General features: G+C 39.1%; 1 non-coding gene across 1 annotated transcript; it reads left to right on the plus strand.

Annotated features, from left to right (window-relative positions):
• The first annotated feature begins 1,790 nt into the window (after positions 1–1,790).
• On the plus strand, positions 1,791–1,897 carry LOC124506506 (U6 spliceosomal RNA). The gene has a single exon (XR_006960769.1). It is a non-coding gene; the product is annotated as a U6 spliceosomal RNA (small nuclear RNA).
• The last annotated feature ends 9,351 nt before the right edge of the window (positions 1,898–11,248 follow it).

An 11,248-nucleotide genomic window follows, 5' to 3' on the forward strand; every position in this document is an offset into this window, starting at 1 on the left:
GATGGATTTGAAAATATTTTGAACTTACAATTGATGGGCCTTGGTAATAGGCTGCAGTCAGGACAAGTATGAAAAGGAACTATGATAATAAAAATATAATTAAAAGTAGTTTTATCAGAACATCATATGGTTTTCCTTTCCCTGTCTCCAATAAAGTACACCAGATGTGTACTACACCTGGGGGTATGCCCCACTCTAGGTATAAGGAGAGAGAATCCAAGCAGAGCACGGTAGTCCATTTTCAGATTCCATACTTACTGCATCATATTTATTGCAAAAAGACAACATTTTCCCCTAAGATCTGGATTTAGGCATGAATGGTCACTGTAAAGACTCCAGTTCAATATTTCACTGGGGTCCTAGCCAGTACAATCATGCATACAAATTAGAAAGGAGAAAGTAAAACTGTTTATTTGTTAATAATAACAAGTTATTATAATTTATGTATAAAATCCTAAAGAAACTACAAAAATCCTTCTAAAATTGAGTAAATTTAGCATGATCATAGGATACAAAGTCAATATAAAACATCAATTGTATTTCAATATATCATCAATAAATAATTGGAATTTTAAGTTAAAAATGCAATTTAAGGTGTGCCTGGGTGTCTCAGTTGGTTAAGAGTTCAACTCTTAATTACGGCTCAGGTCATGATTTCACTGATCGTGGGGTCAAGCCCCACATGGGGCTCCATTCAGTGCGGACCCTGCTTGGGATTCTCTCTTGGTCCTGCTCTCTGCCCTTCACATGCTCACTCAAGTGTGCTCTCTCTCTCCTCTCTCTCTCTCTCTCTCAAAATAAGTAAATAAACTTAAACAGTGTAATTTAAGACAGCATTAAAAATCATGATGAGTTAGTCATGAACTTCACATATGCAAAATCTTCACACAAAAAATGACAAAATGTTGTTGAGGGAAACACAGTCCAAAATAAGGGAAATGTACTATGTTCAAGAATAGGAAGACTTGCTATTATTTAGATAATTCTCTCCAAATTAGATGATAGGTTTATATAAATTCCAAATAAAACCAATTGTAAAAATTGACAAACTGATAGTAAAATGTATATGGACATGCAAAAAACAAAGGGCAGGCAAAATAATTTTGATAGAGAAGGAAGAAGTTAGAGGACTTACACTGTTTTTTTCAATACTTATTATAAAGATATACTAATAACATATGTGGTATTGGTGTAAGAATAGACATATAGATTGAAGAAAGAAAACAGAGAATCCAGAAGGAGATCCACATGTCAATTAAACTTCAACAGAAATATAAAAGTAATTAAATGGAATGGACAAGTTTTTAATAAATCGTTCTGGATACAACATTCAAAAAATAATGCTATTTTCCTTTATAAACAAATAATGTTGGATATGTGATTAGAATAAAATGTTTCAATCCCTCCAGATATCACACACAAAAATTTATAAAAAATGAATTAGGACCTAAATATAAAAGCTAAAGATATAAAACTCTTAGAAGAAAGTAGAGTAAAAAAAAGTATAAACCTCAGGTATGAAAAGGATTTCTTAAACAGGACATGAAAAGCACATAACAGGAGAAAGTTGTAATCTATATTAATCAAATATAAAATTTACCTGCTCTTCTAAAGTCACCATTAAGCAAAGGAAAAGGCAAGCCTTGGACTGGGTACAAATAATTACAATCTGGCAAAGGATTTGTACCTAGAATATATAAAGAATATTACAATAAAATAACAAGATAATAAGTGACTTTTAATAGTGCACAAAATATTTCAAATGATACTCCACAAAAGAAAATACGCAAGTGCTCTCTTCAGCAGCACATATACTAAAATAGGAACAATACAGAGAAGAGTAGCATGGCCCCTGTGCAAGGATGACACTCAAATTCATGAAGCATTCCATATTTCTATGAATTAAAAAGTCCTATAAATGAGGTGCAAAATAAAATGGAGGTGGCCACAGCATGGATTGAAGAGGCAGAGGAGAGAATAAGAGAATTAGAAGATAAAATTGTGGAAAAAGAGGAAGCTGAGGAAAAGAGAGATAAAAACAATCCAGGATCACGAGGGAAGATTTAGAGAACTAAATGATGCAATCAAACAGAACAATATTTGTGTCACAGGAATTCCATAAAAACAAGAGAGATAGAAAGGGGCTGAAGATATACTTGAACAAATCATAGCTGAGAACTTCCCAGATCTGGGGAAGGAAACAGGCATTGAAATCCAAGAGGCACAGAGAACTCCCTTCAGATGTAACTTGAATTGATCTTCTGCATGACATATTTTAGTGAAACTGGCAAAATACAAGGATAGAGATAGAATTCTGAAAGGAGGTAGAAGTGAAGAAACAATGGCCCTGAATGATACATTGGGCCAGATGGACTTGACAGATATATTTAGAACTCTGCATCCCAAAGCAACAGAATGTACTTTCTTCTTGAGTGCACAGGGAACGTTCTTCTAGATAGATCACATACTGGGTCACAAAACAGCCCTTAATAAATGTAAAATAATTGAGATCATACCATGCACACTTTCAGACTACAATGATATGAAACTTGAAATCAACCACAGGGAAAAGACTAGAAAACCTCCAAATGCATGGAGGTTAAAGAACATCCTACTAAGGAATGAATGGAATAGCTTGAGAAGGATAGGTATTATCTCTGCTTTAAACGTCTGGTGGAACTCCCCTAGGAAGCCATCTGGTCCTGGACTCTTATTTGTTGGGAGATTTTTGTTGACTGATTCAATTTCTTCGCTGGTTATGGGTCTGTTCAAGCTTTCTGTTTCCTCCTGATTGAGTTTTGGAAGCGTGTGGGTGTTTAGGAATTTGTCCATTTCTTCCAGGTTGTCCAGTTTGTTGGCATATAATTTTTCATAGTATTCCCTGATAATTGCTTGTATCTCTGAGGGATTGGTTGTAATAATTCCATTTTCATTCATGATTTTATCTATTTGGGTCATCTCCCTCTTCTTTTTGAGAAGCCTGGCTAGAGGTTTGTCAATTTTGTTTATTTTTTCAAAAAACCAACTCTTGGTTTCGTTGATCTACTCTACAGTTTTTTTTAGATTCTATATTGTTTATTTCTGCTCTGATCTTTATTATTTCTCTTCTTCTGCTGGGTTTAGGGTGTCTTTGCTGTTCTGCTTCTATTTCCTTTAGGTGTGCTGTTAGATTTTATATATGGGATTTTTCTTGTTTCTTGAGATAGGCCTGGGTTGCAATGTATTTTCTTCTTAGGACTGCCTTCGCTACGTCCCAAAGCGTTTGGATTGTTGTATTTCATTTTCGTTTGTTTCCATATATTTTTTGATTTCTTCTCTAATTGCCTGGTTGACCCACTCATTCTTTAGTAGGGTGCTCTTTAACCTCCATGCTTTTGGAGGTTTTCCAGACTTTTTCCTGTGGTTGATTTCAAGCTTCATAGCATTGTGGTCTGAAAGTATGCATGGTATAATTTCAATTCTTGTAAACTTATGAAGAGCTGTTTTGTGACCCAGTATATGATCTATCTTGGAGAATGTTCCATGTGCACTCGAGAAGAAAGTATATTCTGTTTCTTTGGGATGCAGAGTTCTAAATACATCTGTCAAGTCCATCTGATCCAATGTATCATTCAGGGCCCTTGTTTCTTTATTGACTGTGTGTCTAGATGATCTATCCATTTCTGTAAGTGGGGTGTTAAAGTCCCCAGCAATTACCACATTCTTATCAATAAGGTTGCTTATGTTTATGAGTAATTGTCTTATATATTTGGGGGCTCCGGTATTCGGCGCATAGACATTTATAATTGTTAGCTTTTCCTGATGGATAGACCCTGTAATTATTATATAATGCCCTTCTTCATCTCTTGTTACAGCCTTTAATTTAAAGTCTAGTTTGTCTGATATAAGTATGGCAACTCCAGCTTTCTTTTGGCTTCCAGTAGCATGATAAATAGTTCTCCATCCCCTCACTCTCAATCTGAAGGTGTCCTCAGGTCTAAAATGAGTCTCTTGTAGACAGCAAATAGATGGGTCTTGTTTTTTTATCCATTCTGATACCCTATGTCTTTTGGTTGGTGCATTTAGTCCATTTACACTCAGTGATATTATAGAAAGACATGAGTTTAGCGTCATTGTGATGTCTGTATGTTTTATGCTTGTAGCGATGTCTCTGGTACTTTGTCTTACAGGATCCCCCTTAGGATCTCTTGTAGGGCTGGTTTAGTGGTGACAAATTCCTTCCGTTTTTGTTTGTTTGGGAAGACCTTTATCTCTCCTATTCTAAATGACAGACTTGCTGGATAAAGGATTCTCGGCTGCATATTTTTTCTGTTCATCGCATTGAAGATCTCCTGCCATGCCTTTCTGGCCTGCCAAGTTTCAGAAGAGAGATCAGTCACGAGTCTTATAGGTCTCCCTTTATATGTTAGGGCACGTTTATCCCTCGCTGCTTTCAGAACTTTCTCTTTATCCTTGTATTTTGCCAGTTTCACTATGATATGTTGTGCAGAAGATTGATTCAAGTTACGTCTGAAGGGAGTTCCCTGTGCCTCTTGGATTTCAATGCCTTTTTCCTTCCCCAGTTCAGGGAAGTTCTCAGCTATGATTTGTTCAAGTATACCTTCAGCAGCTTTCCCTCTCTCTTCCTCCTCTGGAACACCAATTATGCGTAGATCATTTCTCTTTAGTGCATCACTTAGTTCTCTAATTTTCCCCTCATACTCCTGGATTTTTTTATCTCTCTTTTCCTCAGCTTCCTCTTTTTCCATAATTTTATCTTCTAGTTCACCTATTCTTTCCTCTGCCTCTTCAATCCGAGCCATGGTCGTTTCCATTTTATTTTGCAGCTCGTTTATAGCATTTTCTAGTTCCTCCTGACTATTCCTTAGTCCCTTGATCTCTGTAGAAATAGATTCTCTGCTGTCCTCTATACTGTTTTCAAGCCCAGCGATTAATTTTATGACTATTATTCTATATTCACTTTCTGTTACATTGCTTAAATCCTTTTTGATCAGTCCATTAGCTGTTATTTCCTGGAGATTCTTTTGAGGGGAATTCTTCCGTTTGGTCATTTTAGATAGTCCCTGGAGTGGTGCAGACCTGCAGGGCACTTCCCCTTTGCTGTCTTGAATAACTGGAGTTGGTGGGTGGGGCCGCAGTCAGACCTGATGTCTGCCCCCTGCCCACTGCTAGGGCCACAGTCAGACTGGTGTGTGTTCTCTTTCCCTCTCCTAGGGGTGCGATTCACTGTGGGGTGGTGTGGCCCATCTGGGCTACTTGTACACTGCCAGGCTTGTGGTGCTGGGGATCTGGCATATTAGCTGGGGTGGATAGGCAAGGTGCACGGGGGTGGGAGGGGTAGGCTTAGCTCCCTTCTCCTTTGGTGATCCGCTTTGGGAGGGGCCCTGTGGCAGAGGGAGGCAGGCAGACCCGTCAGAGGGATGGATCCACAGAAGCACAGTGTTGGGTGTTTGCACGGTGCAAGCCAATTCCATGGCAGGAACTTTTTCCCTTTGGGATTTTGGCTGGGGGATGGGTAATGGAGATGGTGCTGGCGAGCCCTTTGTTCCCCACCAAGCTGAGCTCTGTCGTCTGGGACTCAACAACTCTCCCTCCCGTTGTCCTCCAGCCCTCCCGTTCTCCGAGCAGAGCTGTTAGCTTATAACCTTCCAGATGTCAAGTCCCACTTGCTGTTGGAATACACTCCGTCTGGCCCCTCCGCTTTTGCAAGCCAGACTCGGGGGCTCTGCTTGGCCAGTAGGCCGCCCCTCCACCCCGGCTCCCTCCCGCCAGTCCATGTAGGGCACACCGCCTCGGCGCCCTTCCTACCCAATTCCGTGGGCCTCTCGTCTGCACTTGGCTCCAGAGGCACCATTCTGCTAGCCTTCTGGAGGTTTTCTGGGTTTAGGCAGGTGTAGGTGGAGTCTATGTGACCAGCCTGACGCGATGATCCCAGCGTCCTCTTATGCCGCCATCTTCCCTAGAATCCTATGATATGCTCTTCTGCCAAAATCACACCCAGGCTCTCAGTAAACAGGCACTGGCAGTTCTTGGAGCTGCACGTCAGACTCCGTGATTTTCTCCTGGTGCCTCATGTGACCCAGCCACTTGAGAAGGACTAGCTACAGCATTTCTAGCTATTTTTAGTTCCTTCTGACACTGACCTAGGCTGTTCACTGAGGAGGCCGTAGGAGATGGGAAGGGCTGTATCAGCTTCCTCAAAATGACTTCTCAGGCTGCTGACTGCCTACAGCTTTGCGACAAGACTGAAAATAAGAAATCATATGTGCATCGTTTTCCAGGTGGGAAAGTAAAGAACAAGCAATCTGGACTGCCCGCCAACAATCCAGATGGTCACCTGGGTTGGCTGAGGTACTCAGTAGGATGTAGGGGAAGTGATTTCTTTAAATCTTGATGGTAAAGATGTGAATTGTCATATAACTTTGAAAAACTGACATCTAATGAAATTTACCACTCTTCGTCAATCCCCCTGTTCCATTCCTGGGACTTGAAGCCCTGAGGACCTGCCCACTGGCCCAGGGGCACCCAGCACCCTGAGTGCTCCACCCACACTTTCCCTAACTCCGAAGCCGGCTCCTATGTGTACTCTAAAGTGCTGTGGCAAGAATCCAGCATCCGGCTAGCTCTCAGAAAAACTGACCTGGTAAGGAATGAATGGATCAACCAGGCAATTAGAGAAGAAATTTATATATAGATATATAGATATAGATATAGATATAGATATAGATATAGATATGGAAAAAATGAAAATACAATAATCCAAATGCTTTGGGAGACAGCAAAGGCAGTCCTGAGAGGAAAATACATTTAATCCAGGCCTATCTCAAGAAACAAAAAACAATCCCAAGTACAAAATCTAACAGCACACCTAAAGGAACTAGAAGCAGAACAACAAAGACACCCAACACCCAGCAGAAATAAACAATATAGAATCCAAAAAAAAAAAAAAATCAAAACAAAAACGAAAACAAAAGACAGTAGAGAAGATCAATAAAATCAAGAGTTTGTTTTTTTGAAAAAATAAACAAAATTGACAAACCTCTAGCCAGACTTTTCAAAAAGAAAAGAGAGAGGAGTCACATAGATAAAATCAGAAATGAAAATGGAATTATTACAACTAATCCTTCAGAAATACAAGCAATTATCAGGGAATACATTGAAAAATTATATGCCAACAAACTGGACAACCTAGAAGAAATGGACAAACTCCTAAGCACCCACACACTTCCAAAACTCAAACAGGAAGTAATAGAAAACTTGAATAGACCCATAACCAGCAAAGAAATTGAATCAGTTATCAAGAATCTCCCAACAAATAAGAGTCCTGGAACAGATGGATTCCCTGGGGAATTCTACCAGACATTTAAGGTGTGATAATACCTATCCTTCTCAAGCTGTTCCAAAAAATAGAAAGGGAAGGAAAACTTCCAGACTCATTCTATAAAGCCAGCATTACCTTGATTCCCAAACGAGAGACCCAGGAAAAAAAAAAAAAGAACTACAGGCCAATATCCCTGATGAATATGGATGCAAAAATTCTCAACAAGATACTAATAAATCGAATTCAACAGCATATAAAAAGAATTATTCACCATGATTAAGTGGGATTCATTCCTGGCTGTAGGGCTGGTTCAATATTCACAAATCAATCAATGTGATACATTGCATTAACAAAAGAAAAGATAAGAACCATATGACCCTGTCAATCGATGCAGAAATAGTATTTGACAAAATACAACATCCATTCTTAATCAAAACCCTTGAAAAGTCGGGATAAAAGGAACATAGTTAAACATCATAGAAGGCATTTATGACAAGCCCACAGCTAATATCATCCTCAATGGGGAAAAACTGAGAGCTTTCCCCCTGAGATCAGGAACATGACAGGGATGTCCACTTTCACCGCTGTTGTTTAACATAATGTTGAAAGTCCTAGCATCAGCAATCAGACAACAAAAGGAAATCAAAACCATCAAAATTGGCAAAGATGAAGTCAAACTTACTCTTTTTTGCAGATGACATGATACTCTACATGGAAAACCCGACAGACTCCACCAAGTCTGCTAGAACTGATTCATGAATTCAGCAAAGTTGCAGGATACAAAATTAATGTACAGGAATTGTTGCATTTTTATACACCAATAATGAAGCAACAGAAAGAGAAATAAAGAAACTGATTCTATTCACAATTGCACCAAGAATCATAAAATACCTAGGAATAAACCTAACCAAAGATGTAAAAGATCTATATGCTGAAAAATATAGAAAACTTATGAAGGAATTTGAAGAAAATACAAAGTAATGGAAAAGTATTCCTTGTTCATGGACTGGAAGAATAAGTATTGTTAAAATGTCAATACTACTCAAAACAATCTACACATTCAATGCAATCCCAATCAAAATTGCACCAGCAGTCTTCTCAAAGCTAGAACAAGCAATCCTAAAATTTGTATGGAACCACAAAAGACCCAGAATAGCCAAAGTAATATTGAAGAAGAAAACCAAAGTTGAAGGCATCACAATCCCAGACTTTAGCCTGTACTACCAAGCTGTTATCATTAAGACAGCATGGTATTGGCACAAAAACAGACACATAGGCCAATGGAATAGAATAGAGAACCCAGAATCAGACCCACAAATGTATGGACAACTAATCTTTGACAAAGCAGGAAAGAATATCCAATGGAAAAAAGACAATCTCTTTAACAAATGGTCCTGGGAGAACTGGACAGTAACATGCAGAAGAATGAAACTAGACCACTTTCTTACACCATTCACAAAAGTAAACTCAAAATGGATGAAGGACCTGAATGTGAGAAAGGAAACCATCAAAATCCTAGAGGAGAAAGCCAGAAAAAACTTCTTTGACCTCAGCCGCAGCAATTTCTTACTCAACACATATCCAAAGGCAAGGTATTTAAAAGCAAAAATGAACTATTGGGACCTCATCAAGATAAAAAGATTCTGCACTGCAAAGGAAACAACCAACAAAACTAAAAGGCAACCGATGGAATAGAAAAATATATTTGCAAATGACATATCGGACAAAGGGCTAGTATCCATAATCTATAAAGAACCCACCAAACTCCACACCCAAAAAACAAATAATCTGGTGAAGAAATGGGCAGAAGACATGAATAGACACTTTTCTAAAGAAGACATCAAGGTGGCCAACAGATACATGAAACGACGCTCAACGTCACTCCTCATCAGGGAAATACAAATCAAACCCACACTGAGATACCACCGCATCCCAGTTAGAGTGGCTAAAATGAATAAATCAGGAGACTATAGATGCTGGCGAGGATGTGGAGAAATGAGAACCCTCTTGCACTGTTGGTGGGAATGCGAACTGGCGCAGCCACTCTGGACTGTCTATCTTATGTATGGTCAATTACATAAGGTATCGCCAAACTATCTTCCAAAATGGTTGTACTTACACTGTCAAAAGCAATGAATGAGAACTCTAGTTGTTCCACTAACTTGCCAACACTTGATTTGGCAGGTCTTTTAATGTTGGCTATTCTAATGGGTATGCAGTACAATCTCATTGTAGTTTTAATTTAAATTTTAATGATGAGCATCTTTTCATGTGTTAATTTGGACGTTTGTGTATTTTATTTTTTTATATTAAATATAATTTATTGTCAAATTGGTTTCCATACAACACCCAGTGCTCATCCAAACAGGTGCCCTCCTCAGTGCCCATCATCCACTTTTCCCTCTCCCCTATCCCCCATCAACCGTCAGTTTGTTCTCAGTATCCGAGAGTCTCTTATGTTTTGCCTCTCTCCCTCTCTCTAACTTTTTTCCCCCTTTACCCTCCTCCAGGGGCTTCTGTTAAGTTTCTCAGGATCCACATATGAGTGAAAAAATATGGTATCTGTCTTTCTCCGCCTGACTTATTTCACTTAACATAATACCCTCTAGTTCCACCCAAGTTGCTAAAAATGGTCAGATTTCATTCTTTCTCATTGCCAAGTAGTATTCCATTGTATATATAAACCGCATCTTCTTTATCCATTCGTCAGTTGATGGACATTTAGGCTCTTTCCATAATTTGGCTATTGTTGAAAGTGCTGCTATAAACATTGGGTACAAGTGCCCCTATGCATCAGCACTCCTGGATCCCTTGGGTAAATTCCTAGCAGTGCTATTACTGGGTCATAGGATAGATCTATTATTAATCTTTTGAGGAACCTCCACACAGGTGGGTCACTCAGATTTCTTGTCACTCAGATTTCCTTCCAAGAAAGTATACACTGCCCCATTGTACAGAATGTGCTTAAAGAATACTTTCCACGTGTTCATCTCTGCAGTGGCCTGCCTTAGCTTTCAGTCTGAGATCATGCTATTATCAGTGTGGCCACCAAACAGTAAGCAAGGAGATAATATGAGACTTCTATGCAACACGAGATTCCTTTAATTGCTGATCTTTGATCTGGAGCTCCCTGTTGGGCGATCAGAGATATTTCCAGGTCTGGATTACTGTCTGATTTCTTCCCCTACCCAATTCTACTTCACACCTTTTATTTCTCACAGGTGTTACTCCTCAACAAAAGTTTAGCACTCCTAAATCCCTCTCAGTGTCTGCTTCCCAGAAAACTCAACCTATGACAGTTGGCCCTAAGAGTGGGGTAAGAAATCAAGCTGTAAAATGGGTTTGAGAGAGTGGATTATCTATGAATTATCTGGGAATGAAGACTTCATACCTTGTGGCAGGTGGTGTGAAGACAGCTCCTGGCACTGGATGGCACTCCAGTTATTAAAACTTTCATCCATTTTGAGCTGGGATAATGCTGATGGAGGATAATGTAGTAGTGGGTATGATAATACATATAGAAGTAATGGAATTGCCTTGATGGTATATAAGCTTATAATTAAAAGCTGATGATAATTAGCAAACAGTAGATAACCAAGAATGAGAGTCAGAGAGTTCCTTTTGTAGCATACAGAGAAGCTTTCAATGTATGCAGGGAATGAACGTAAAACACCGGAAGATCAAGAGCTGAATACTCAGTCAACACCAGAAGTTTTATTCCAAAATCATGGCCCTAATTTGGAAAATCAGGGATCCTAACATGCAGGATGAGAATATCTAGGTGGATGACCCCAAAATATTTATTTCCTATATTTTTTCTAAACATTCTGGCCCTATAGAAGTTTCCCATCCTTGCCTATTAGTGGTAGTACCCTATCTATGCAGAAAAATAATGCATAATTATTTCAGCCAAAAAGCAAACGCAAC

Source organism: Lynx rufus, unplaced genomic scaffold, assembly GCF_022079265.1.
Source record: "Lynx rufus isolate CCGP_SWC_20201006 ecotype Redwood Valley unplaced genomic scaffold, mLynRuf1.p SCAF_9, whole genome shotgun sequence".
Taxonomy (NCBI): Eukaryota; Metazoa; Chordata; class Mammalia; order Carnivora; family Felidae; genus Lynx; species Lynx rufus.